Source organism: Macaca nemestrina, chromosome 1 (assembly GCF_043159975.1).
Source record: "Macaca nemestrina isolate mMacNem1 chromosome 1, mMacNem.hap1, whole genome shotgun sequence".
Lineage (NCBI taxonomy): Eukaryota > Metazoa > Chordata > Mammalia > Primates > Cercopithecidae > Macaca > Macaca nemestrina.
Genome location: NC_092125.1, coordinates 56,186,511 through 56,198,998, shown reverse-complemented (window position 1 = coordinate 56,198,998; position 12,488 = coordinate 56,186,511). Strand labels below are relative to the sequence as shown.

The 12,488-nt window shown below is 42.8% G+C and overlaps 1 protein-coding gene across 2 annotated transcripts in view; it reads right to left on the bottom strand.

Annotated features, from left to right (window-relative positions):
* Positions 1-10,935, bottom strand: part of LOC105484949 (NIMA related kinase 7) — a 151,118-nt gene extending 140,183 nt beyond the window's left edge. Inside the window, exon 1 of one of the 2 annotated variants that reach the window (XM_071077634.1) lies at positions 10,648-10,935. The gene's annotated coding sequence lies outside the window, so the exon portion shown is untranslated. The remainder of the gene's footprint in view (positions 1-10,647) is intronic. The other variant, XM_071077636.1, reaches the window with a different exon arrangement.
* Positions 10,936-12,488: the final 1,553 nt, after the last annotated feature.

The following is a 12,488-nucleotide window of genomic DNA, read 5'->3' as shown; positions in this document are numbered from 1 at the left end:
ACCTCAGGAGCAAGGGAAGTGGTAAGCTTTCACACCCAGTTGAGAGAAATTTTGTAAAAATGCCAAAAATGGTGAGAACAGCACACAGCCTAAGCAGTCCAGTAACAAGGGACCGTTTGGTTGAGAAGGAACTAAAACTAACACTTAGATGTACTATTTTCTTTCACCTTGCTTGAAGTGGCATTTTCTCTCCTGTGATTATCATTATCATGCTACTGAGTGCATATCATATAAGATGCCTCGGGTGCCTTTATCTTTCAGACACAACCCCCGCACAATCTTAAAATCTGCTGTTAAGACCAAAAACATCAGAAATTTGAAAAATATTCTTTTTTTTTTTTTTTTTTTTTTTTTGAGACAGAGTCTTGCTCTGTCGCCCAGGATGGGGTGCAGTGGCCGGATCTCAGCTCACTGCAAGCTCCGCCTCCCGGGTTTAGACCATTCTCCTGCCTCAGCCTCCCGAGTAGCTGGGACTACAGGCGCCCGCCACCTCGCCCGGCTAGTTTTTTGTATTTTTTAGTAGAGACGGGGTTTCACCGTGTTAGCCAGGATGGTCTCGATCTCCTGACCTCGTGATCCGCCCGTCTCGGCCTCCCAAAGTGCTGGGATTACAGGCTTGGGCCACCGCGCCCGGCCTGAAAAATATTTTCAAAGTAAAGAATCTGAATAGAAAAGCATAGATTCTGCTTGTTGAATTTTAAGTGTAAGAGTGATAAGCAGCAGAGATGAGGTCATGAGGATGTCCTTATAAGTAGAGAAGAGACACAAGTGAGAACACATAGGAAGAACCTGCATGTCAGAGGCAGAGAATGGAGTGATATGTCCACAAGCCAAGGAAAGACAAGGACTGCTGCCAACACCAGAAGCTAAGAGAAAGGCATGAGCCACATTCTCCCTTAAGCCTTCAGAGAGAACACGGCACTGTCAACACCCTGACTTCTGACTTCTGGCCTGCAGAACTGTGACACAATAAATTTGTCGTTTTATACCATCCAGTTTGTAATAATTTGATACAGCAGTTACAGGAAACTAATGAAGGCCTATCTCATTTTATTGTGCTTCACACATTGTGTTTTTTATAAACTGAAGGTTTGTGACAACCCTATGTGAAGTTAGTCTGTTAGTGTCATTTTTCCAATAGCATGTGCTCACTTCATATCTCTGTGTCACATTTTGGATATTCTTGCAATAATTCAAACTATTTCACTATTATTATATCTTTTATGGTGGTCTGTGATCAGCAATCTTTGATGCTACTGTATTTGTTTTGGGGCTCCATGAATCATGTCCAAATAAAATGGTAAACTTAATGATACGTGGTGTTATGTTCTGACTGCTTCACTGCACCAGCTGTTCCCATCTCTCTCCCTCTCCTTGGGCCTCACTATTCCCTGAGACACAACAATAATGAAAATTAAGCCAATTAATAACCCTACAATGGCCTCCAAGTGTTCCAGTGAAAGAAAGAGTCACCCATCTATCACTTTAAATCAAAAGCTGGAAATGATTAAGCTTAGTGAGAAAGGCATGTCAAAGGTCAAGACAGGTCAGAAGCTAGTAGGTCAGAAGCTAGGCCTCTGGAGTCAAACAGCCAAGCTGTGAATGCAAAAGAGAAGTTCTCGAAGGAAATTCAAAGTGCTAGTCCAAAATGGTACATTATCAGTGGTTGCTGAAGCTCGGAGCTGGTCTATGACACTATTTTGTTTATTTTGAATGTGTTTAAAACCTTCTATAATAAGTAAAACATCTGTATAAAAAGACAAAGAAAAAAGTGATACTCAGTGAACACATGAATAAGAAAGTGAAACAGCCTTACTGCTGAGACAGAGAAAGTTTTAGTAGTCTGGATAGAAGATCAAACCAGTCACATTTCCTTAAATCAAAGCCTAATCCAGGGCAAGGCACTAATTCTCTTCAGCTCTGTGAAGGCTGAGAGTGGTGAGAAAGCTGCAGAAGAAAAAATGGAGTTAACAGAAGTTGGTCCATGAAGTCTAAAGAAATATGCCATCTCTATCATATAAAAATGCAAGCTGAAGCAGCAATTGCTGAAGTAGAAGCTACAGCAAGTTATCCAGAAGATCTAGCTAAGATCATTGATAAAGGTGGCTACACTAAACAACAGATTTCCAATATGGATAAAACAGCCTTCTATTTGAAAAAGATGCCATCTAGGACTTTTATAGCTAGAGAGAGGTCAATGCCTGGCTTCAAAGCTTCAAGAACAGGCTCTCATTAAGGGCTGACGCAGCTGGTGAACCCAATGCTCATTTACCATCCCCTGAAAATCCTAGGGCCCTTAACAATTATGCTAAATCTACTCTGCCTGTGTGCTGTAAGTGGAAAAACAAAACCTGGGCAACAGCACATCGGTTTACAGCATGATTTTTTGAGCATTTTAAGCCCACTGTTGAGACCGGCTGCTCAGAAAAAGATTTCTTTCAAAATATGACTCCTAATTGACAATGTACCTAGTCACCAAGAGCTCTGATGGAAATATACAAGATGATTAATGTTGTTTTCATGCCTACTGACACAACATCCATTCTACAGCCCATGGATCAAGGAATAATCCACTTTCAAGTCTTCTTATCCAAGAATAAGAAATACATTTCTTAAATCTATAGCTGTCATAAACAGTGATCAAACTGATAGATCTGGGCAAAGCAAACTGAAAACCTTCTGAAAAGGATTCACCATTCTAGATGCCATTAGAAACAATTGTCATTCATGGGAAGAAGTCAAAATATCAATGTCAATGGGAGTTTGGAAGAAGTTGATTCCAACCCTCAGGGATGACTTTGAGGGATTCAAGATTTCAGTGAAGGAAGTCACTACAAATATGGTGGAAACAGCAAGAGAACTAGAATTAAAAGTGAGCCTGAAGATATAACTGAATTGCTACAATCCCATGATAAAAGTTTAACGGATGAGGAGTCGCTTTTTATAAATGAGCAAAGAAAGTGATGTCTTAAGATGGAATCTACTCCTGATGAAAATGCTGTGAACATGGCTAAAACGACAACATAGGATTTAGAATATTCCATAAACTTATAAGCAGCAGCAGGGTTTGAGAGGATTGACTCCAATTATAAAAGATGTTCTACTCTGGGTAAAATGCTATCAAACAGCATCATATGCTACAGAGAAATCTTTCATGAAAGAAAGAGTCAATTGATGTGGCAAGCTTTATGGCTAATTTTAAGAAAATGCGACAGCCACCAGCCTTCAGCAACCATCACCTTGATCATTTAGCAGCCATCAACACTGAGGCAAGACCCTCCACCAGCAAAAATGCTACGAACTGCTGAAGGTTCAGATGATCATTAGCATTTTTTGGCAATAAAATATTTTTTAATTACGTATATTTTTAGACATAATGCTATTGCATACTTTATAGACTACAGAATAGTGTAACTCTAACTTTCATATGCACTTGGAAACCAAAAAATTCATCTGACTGGCTTTATTGCAAGATTCACTTTATTGCAGTGGTCTAGAATAGAACCTGCAATCTCTCTGAATAATGGCTGTATAGAGTCAGGGCCCAGAGCGTCGTTTCCAGGACCATAATAGGGCAGGGTATGGTTCTAGGGTCCCCCAAATAGCAGCATTTTTCTTACTGTAACTGTGTCTTGATCAGAGCAGTGGCTGTATGGCCCTAGATTGGTGGCCTTCTGATCACAGAAGAGACAGCAACTCCCTTGGGGTCCTGGTACTGGGATATTCTGCTGGAAGCTCAAACTCCCTCACAACCATTAAACACCATTAAATGTTCAGTAACAAATTCCTTTCCACTTTAAAAAAAAAAAAAAAAAATTAGAGGAGTAAACAGGAGAACTATGTAGCTAAAGACAATCTTTATTGACAGCTGATTTGTTGTTGTTGTTGTTGTTGTATTTTTAAGTAGAGAAGGGGTTTTGTCATGTTTCCCAGGCTGTTCCCAAACTCCTGGGCTCGAGTAATCCGCTCAACCTCGGTCTCCAAAGCACTGGGATTACAGGTGTCAGCCACAGCGCCCAGCCAACAGCTGATATTGTAAATACTCAAAGTCATAAAATAAGAAAGTGAAGGTGAAAACAGTATGCCATTCAACATTAAAAAATATTTCTTAACAGTAAATACCTTATTAAAATTTCATTTTAAATGCATTTTGAAAATAGAAAAAAAATGGCAGTTTTCACTGAATACCATACCTACCACCAGACTATTCTAAACATATTCTAACAAAGACAGTGATGAAAACAAAGGAAGTCAATTTGTAGGTTGCCATGAAAAATAAGAAATAAGTTGTTCCATAAACCAATCCTCCCCCGAGCAAAATCTTCTTATATAAGACCTTTCAATTTACATGTATTTATTGACTAACAAACCACGCCTAGAAATAAACTGTTTGGAATAAAGATATACTATTTGCCTAAAACAAATGACCTATTCTAGGTGTCTTTATATTTTTATTTTATTTTATTTTTTTAGAGACAGGGACTCACTCTGTCACCAGGCTAGAGTGTGGTGGCATTACCACAGTTCATTGCAGCCTCAAAATCCTAGGTTCAAGCCATCCTCCAGGCCCAAGCAATCCTCCTGCCTTAGCCTCCCAAGTAGCTGGGATTACACATGCGTGCCACCAAGCCCAACTAATTTTTTTTAATTTTTTGTAGTGACAGGGTCTCACTATGTTGATCAGGCTGGTCTTGAACTCCAGGTCTCAAGCAATCTTCCCACCTTGGCCTTCCAAAGTGCTGAGATTACAGGTTTGAGCCACTGTGCCTGGTATCATATTATTTTACTATATAGTCCAGCAGTTAGATGTAAAGGCAATACAAGATTAGGAATTCCTTACATTTTAGAAGTATAACAATTTTTCATAAACACAGCTATTCAGTTCTTCCAACCATAATATAATAAAGGACATATGGCTTTGTTATGATTATAACCATAATAAAATGTATAGTAATTTGCCTAATATAACGATATAGGGGAAATATTTCAACAATTTAAAAAAAGAAACAATTTTAAGCATGCTAGGAAGAACATTTTTAATTTTGCCATTTTTTTTGAATCTGTATTTAAAGATCTTTTTGCAACTCACATTATTTGTAGTCCATAATATAACCCCCCCTCCCCCAAGCCTCTTGTGCCTTTTTCTGTCTGAGAAACTATGGATTGCTGGCTCTCCCCACCCTCCAAAGAAAATCATAAAAACTAACTCAAATGTGGGAACCATTAAATTTTGAATATGGAAATCACAGGGCAAAGGAAAAGGAGAATTCAAGCAGAGGAAGTGGGAATGGCAGAAGTGGGAAGCAGCCCATTAAGACAAAACTGGGCCAAGACAGAGTGGGTGACAGGGCCTGTCATCAGAACAAACTGACAACCGGAGATGTGTTTCCCACCCGTGAAGGTCCTAAGAACAGAGAGGTAAGTGAAATGAAACTAACACTGGGCCTGCTACCACACATTTACAAAGATATTTTCATTTACTCCTCAAGGCAACTTTATGAGTTGCGACAACTACAGTCTGAATAAAATAAGCAACTCAACCAAGGTCATAAAGTAGGCAACGACAACCCTGGAGTTTTGTGCCTAGCCTTTTCCACATAATGGCAAACACAGATAATGATAACATATGTGCAGCAGAATCAGATAAAGAGAAGAGACTGGAATTCTCATTGTCCCAGGTCCTACCTGGACTTCCCCGAGGGCTAAGAGGTCAAAAGTCCAGCACACACAAAACCCACTCCTGGCTAGAGCTGAGAAAGTGTACTGTGTAATTTTTACAAAGCTGTTGCATTTTCCATTCTGCTCTATGCTGCTCAGTAGCTACACCCAGGTAAGTCTACAGCTAATTCTTTTCAGAGCAAAGGTCAGACGTACCTCTACCCCAGGCCTTGACTGTAGGCCCTCTGCTAACGCACAGGCTCTTTCCAGTATTTTTTTTACTGGGGGAGGGGGTGGAGTGGGGAGGGAAGTCTTTTATGAAAGACTAAGTTAATGTTTCCTAAAAAGAAAAAAATTTGCCCACCCTCTTGCTCATGTCAAAAATTTCCTCTAAAGTAGACAAAGGTAGTCATACCAGTAGGCTTAAAATAAAAACTACTAGACAAAGAAGCAGATGAGTAAGTTTTGGTATGTTTCTTTGTCTAGTAGTTTTCATTTAGTAAAGATAAATGACTGACATTAGATTCTATGTCACTTTAGTAAGAAGCAGGGAGCCACAGAGAGGCATTAATCCAATGTCACAGGATAGGAGTGGGATCCCCCAGAAGCAAAGAATGGTGAAGAAACCTGAAAAGGTGGATAAACCTAAAAGAGGTTCATATGTTGACAAACTCTGAAATGAAACACAAAATTTGGAAATGGATAGCTGGGCATTATTCTGAGGGAACTGTGGAAGATCAACAAATTGTCACAAGAGTATAAGGACAAAAACAAAATATAAAACGCTGTTGTGGAAAATTCCATATCAACCCAACGCCAATGGCATAGCACCATATTTAGACCTCTGGTATTATCTTCTAGAGCAGGGGGAAGCTACCAGCCTATTTGTATAAATAAAGTTTTATTTGAACACACTTATGACCACTTGGTCAGGTACTGTATTTGGCTACAATGGCAGCAGATGCAATCACAGGGCTCACAAAGCCAGAAATATTTACTATGTGACCCTACAGAGAAAAAATTTGTGAACCACTAGTCTACAAAAAAGCAGACTGGACTGAAAAAGTAGCCCTTACCTACTACCAACAGAAGAGTAGTAACAAGATTTACAAAAAGGCCTATTTCCATTACGTAACCTAAAACACGTATTTCTAAATCATTTTTATAGACCGCTAAAATCAGTTTTGTTCATGTATATATTGTTCTGCTTAACACTTTGATAGCTATTACAACAAAACCACTCACTGTATAACCTCATTACCTAAATAGTATGGCAGGGCAATTATTTTCACAAAGGTTAAAAAAGAAGTTACCCTGCTCAAAAATATTAATTAAGGAACGCTTCATGATCATCTGTCCTTCTCATTCCCACTGCCCACTGAAAAGCACGAAGTATATCCTCTAAGTGTTTTCTTCAGAATAAAAAAAAATTTGTGAAAATACATAACACCTAGGAATAATCAAACTATTAATTACCAAAGGAGAACTCAGCAGTTTAGAAGTTTTATAACTCTGAGATTGAATTGTATCAATTTAAAAATTCTGAACTACCATTATGTTCTACAAATGCATATATTTGATTATAATTATGTAACCAAACATTATGCATCCATATTCCCTATAAAAATGGGTGGGGGGGAGAATTAAATTGAAAAAGTCTCAAAAGAGTAAAGAAATGCGTCTTAAAACATCTTGCTATATATTTATATAAATGCTGAAGTGCTGACAAAACAATTCAGAGCAAACAGTAATCATACATGTCATTTCCAAGACACCCTTAAGTCGTACATTAAGTTTGATATGTTTTATAAACGATGCACTGAAATACCTACCCTCGTAATTTTCCAACAACTATTCGAAGGGGTAAATATTTTAATGTGAATGAAACCGGGAATGAGGACAGAGTGCTGTTTTGTGCAGCTGCAGCTGCAGCTACACTGTGCATTTTTTAAATACTACACTGTGCATTTTTAAAATACTAAAGCCTATTAAAAAAAAAAAAAAATCAAGGGAAACAAAACCTGAAAGAAATTTTGGAATTACCTACTTAACTTTTTTTTTCAGCCCAAAAGTGCATAATCACTAACACTTACTGGCCCTGCTCTCAGGCCCAGTTCTCAGGTACCCTGAATGGTGGCGATGTTTGTAATACTACAGAGATACATTCTTACAACATCAGATAGTTGCTAGGAAAATAGTGTTTGGTTCTGGAAACACCGTAAAAGTCTCTAATGTCATCTCAGACCACATATTTAAGTGAAAAAAAGAGTTTATATTTCACTAAATTCGCAGTAATTGAGGGGAAAAAAAGAATACTTAAACGTTTACAGTAAGAGCCCGAAACTATCAACTGCAAGCACCAGGAAAGATTTGGGGCGATAGGGTCGTTATGAGGTTAAGTTACACAAACTGTAACTGCACTGGACTTCTGGTCATTACCATGCAATGCTGATTTTTAATTTATTAATCAGGTACGTTAGCTACAGAGTCATCAAATCTCCCCTCCTCCACTAGTCCACAGCCATCATACCATACGTGCTTTCCTCAATCTTGGGGTAAATGCTGTTTTACTGGGATGGAAACGAACTCGAATTTGTCCAGACAGGAAAATATGAAAGAGGGAAAGGAATGGTGGGTGCTACATGTATTATCTAAATAAATAAATAGTAGTTTAGACTATAAAATGAGTCTGTACGCTTGGAAATAAAGTTCGTCTTGTTAAATTGGTAAGATTTTTAACCATGGAAAGATTCCCAAGAAGCTGTGAAAACGCCTAACGATTTAGATTCTGACATTTAGTGGTTTTCATTTTCAGATAATTGCAGAGTAAAACCCCCTCAGTCACATGGACTATATTTAGTCTGCTGAACAACTTCGCTTCTTATCTACTATAAACTTTCAGTAGAACTAGTTAAGTTCTAGGTGCAGCCGAAACACGAAACGGGACACCTAGGATGGCTCAGGGAAAACTTAAGCCCCCTCCCCCTTTATGTATTTATTTCTCCCGGCTAGCCCTCAGCCTAATGTCCCTCGGCACACATCCCTGGAGAAAGAACTAATGCGGCCTTCTCCGAGCCCCGGGCTGGAGTAGGAAGTATCCGCCCTCCCGAACGCGAGTTCCTCGCTGCGCATTGGCTGCGAAGGCCGTCAATCCTCTGGAGGGCGGAGTCTCCCGCCACCCAGCGGAATCTCAGGCCCGCACCTCCGGGAGGGTCCCCGAGCTCCCACACACACTGGCCCCGAGACGGCAACTAGCCTCCTCAAAGGGTTCCTTTGCCTTTTTATTTCGCAGGCCTTCCTCTCACCCCATACAGTTTCTGCCCCTCTGAGTCCTCCGAGAGGCAAAGCTTTTTCAAAGCTCCAACACCTCTCCCCTACCCCAGCCAGCTCCCCGTGCGAGACCAAATAGAGGATGCCGCTGTTTTAGGAGTGAAGCAAGCTGTGGACTGGATCTCGCCGAAAGAGAGAAGATTCCTTGCTCTGGAAATAAAATAACTGCTGAAATTTTAAGTTAACTGTTTCAAGAGCACTTGGCCATCACCAAGTGTTACAAACCAAGAATACTCAGCGGCCATTCAACAAGACTTGCCACAAAGCATTAGAGGGTTAACTGTATCTCTTCTTTTACTGTTCACCGTTTTCAGGGTTTGACCGGTTGTCCCAAACATTCTGTACTTTTTGAGTGCAAGTACTATGCCATTCTTCGACCACACCACCAGCAGCTTAAGGTCCTGAACAAAACATATTTATAACACACATACTCTGTACTTTAATTCTCTAATGCAACCTGACAAGACATACTGCTGTCGCCTGGAGGGAGTGTGCATACCCTTGAAACTGTAAATTCCTTGGAGGAGGAATTAGAAACAGTGGTTCCAATTATGATGGCTACATTAGGCTCTACAAACTATGGAAATTTGATGTTTTCAATTGCATCCTTGAGCTCGTTAACCTCAAAGGAGAATAACCATTTTATTTCTGTGTATTTCTGATTTTCAGTTCAGTCACCAAAATTGCGCAAGGACAGTAGCATGTATCTTACTGTAAACTAAGTATATTTTTAGCATTTCTCCCCAATGAGGACTACAGCTAGGCGAGAACACGATTCATCGGCTAATACATCATCTCTCCGCCACCCCAGTAAGCTCCCAGTGCAAGACTAGAGGATGCTGCGGTTTTAGGAGTGAAGGCCTACAATGTAAAAGAGGCAACAGAAGTTCTTTAGCTCTCAAGGCAGCATCCTCTAGGTTGTGCTCGCTTCCTTACACTGTTCTGCGGTCATACGGTCTTGTCACTTTTCTCTGTTTTCCTTTGGCTCCCCTTTTCTGACTTTGGCCTCAGTTTTCAATTTCTTTTCCATTGCCACCATCACCAGCAATGTTCGCTATTGCCTCGCAATCCCTCTTTCCGACATTTTGTAATCCCGAGTCTCTCCAAGTTCATTCTCCAACAGACCTCTCACGCTCCCTGTACTTCTGAGGCCACTTCGGATTCTCACCTATCTGCCGGCTCCCACCACCCACTCTCTCCCAGCGCACTTCACTTTCCTAAGTCGGGCTGCTGCCGAATCCTGACAGATTGACTTCACCAATCCGCGAGAGATAAATAACCGACGTCGCCAATGAGCATCCGCCGGGAGGCGGGACTTCGCTTAAGTTCCTCAGGTCCTGGAACCAAAGACCTGTTGCCGCCGCCGCAGTGGCCGCTGAGTTTCTTAGTTACCGCGGCGCCCTTGGCGGCCTCGGGCCTCCAGAGCCGGTGCCAGGTATGAAGTTTCCTACCGCCCCCTCCCACCGCTGCCAACGAACAAGACCGAAACCTCCATCCGTCTCGAGCGCGGCGCGCCCCGCCCCACCTACTCCTAGCGAGGGGATCCAGGAGGCCGCCCCGCGCGGTCCCGACCTCCCTCTCCCGGCCCGACTCCCGCAGGCGGCCCCTCCCGGCAGGAGCTGGCCGGTCCGGGCGCCTGAACCCTGGGCAGCGACTCACCAGGAAGTTGGGAGTTTTCCGTTCTCCCGCCCGCGAGGGACCTTGGGCGGGCGGGTGGCTCGGCGCGGCGCCGCCGTCGGAAAGCGCGCTGGACCGGAGGCTGAGGCTGCAAGGCCCGGAGCCGATCGGCCACCTCCCGCCGCGCCGCCCCGGCGGACGCTGCAGGCGCGGGGCACCCACCCTGCGCACTGCGAGGCGCGTCCGGAGTGCGAACCTAGCGGCGGCCCATCCTCCCGCGACTCCCGCGACTCCCGCTCCTCCTTCTGCGGCCGCCGCTGTCAGGAGTGTAAACATCCCGGCATCCCCGAGGAGAGGGGCGGGGCGGGCGCCGGCCCCTCCCCGCGCCGTGGGTCCCGGCCGGTTGCCCGATGGAGGCTTCCCGCCTGCGTCCCTGGCGCTCCTTGAAGTGTGGGAAGCCTCGGCGGTTTCCCTACTGGAGCCGGGGCCCCTCTCTTCCGGTTGTCAGGCCTAGCGTGGTGCGGGGCACCGCGTCTGGCCCCCTGAGCCCTCTTCCCCGGCTTCAGGCCAACTTCCCACCGAACCCAGGGTCCGCTGCTTTTTAAGAACTTGTTTTTTCTTCTTTTATATGTAAGTGCCCCCACTTGCAAGCGGTAACAGACTTACTGATGTTCCCTTTCTTCTGGACCACAGCGTTTGTGATCCCATTTTCTTTTACCAGGTGATTTAAACTAAACCACATTAAACCTCTGTGTTTAATGTGGAGTGCAGGGAAATGAGAAAAAACAAACAAAAACAAAGGCGTTTTCCTGAGTTAGGCTAAGCAAACGTTGCATGAAAGTGTCCCAGCATAGAGGACAGTGGCTTTTACAACATTCCAAAAGCTAAACTCCCTGGTGTGGTGCGGAGGATCTTTGAAATAAATATGTGCAAAATCACCCGGAACCCTAGTACAGGAAACTGCGAAAGGAATGCTTTGACACCAGCAACTTCACTACTTCAGTAACAGGGCATGAACTACTAGAGGAGACGGCTAGGAGGCAGTATGGAGTCGGCTATACCTAAATTCTCATCTCAACTCAGTGATTAATTTTGTAACCTGGCTGCAAGTTATTTAACCTCTCCAAGTCTCAGTAACCCTCTGTAAAAGGATATTACTTGTAATACCAGCCTCTAGGACCATAGTTAGAATTAAGTGAGATAAAGCAAAGTGCTTCAGCACAAAGCTTGGCATTTAAGACGTGCTCATTAAATGGTTGCTGTTCATAGGCCTCACTAGTTTAACTTCCCTGCCAAAAAGATTAGAGCCAAGAATGAGTAGGTTATAGGTCAAACATTTAAAATGTTAAAGCCTTGAAGTTAAGATCTGGAAAGTTTATTTTTAGAAAAACGGCCGGGCGCGGTGGCTCACGGCTGTAATACTTGCATTTTGGGAGGCCACGTAGGGGTGGATCACCTGAGGTCAGGAATTCAAGACCAACCTGGCCAACATGGAGAAACCCTGTCTCTACTAAAAACACAAAAACTAGCCGAGCGTGGTGGCAGGCGCCTATACTCCCAGCTACTGGGGAGGCTGAGGCAGAAGAATCGCTTGAACTCGAGGCGGGGAGGAGGTTGCAGTGAGCAGTGATCGCGTTACTTCACTCCAGCCTGGGTGAAAGAGCGAAAATCCGTCTCAAAAAAATAAATAAATAAATGAAAATGTTCACGATCTCAAGAGGAGGCCTTGATTCATGTGGCTCAACAAGTATTCGTAAATGGGCTAGGCAATGTTCTAAGGAATGAGGATACAACAGCTCACCAAGATATGAAGTGCCTGCTCCAATAGAGCTTATATTGTAGTGGGAAAGGCCAAAAAAAAAAGCCAATAAATACCTACTATG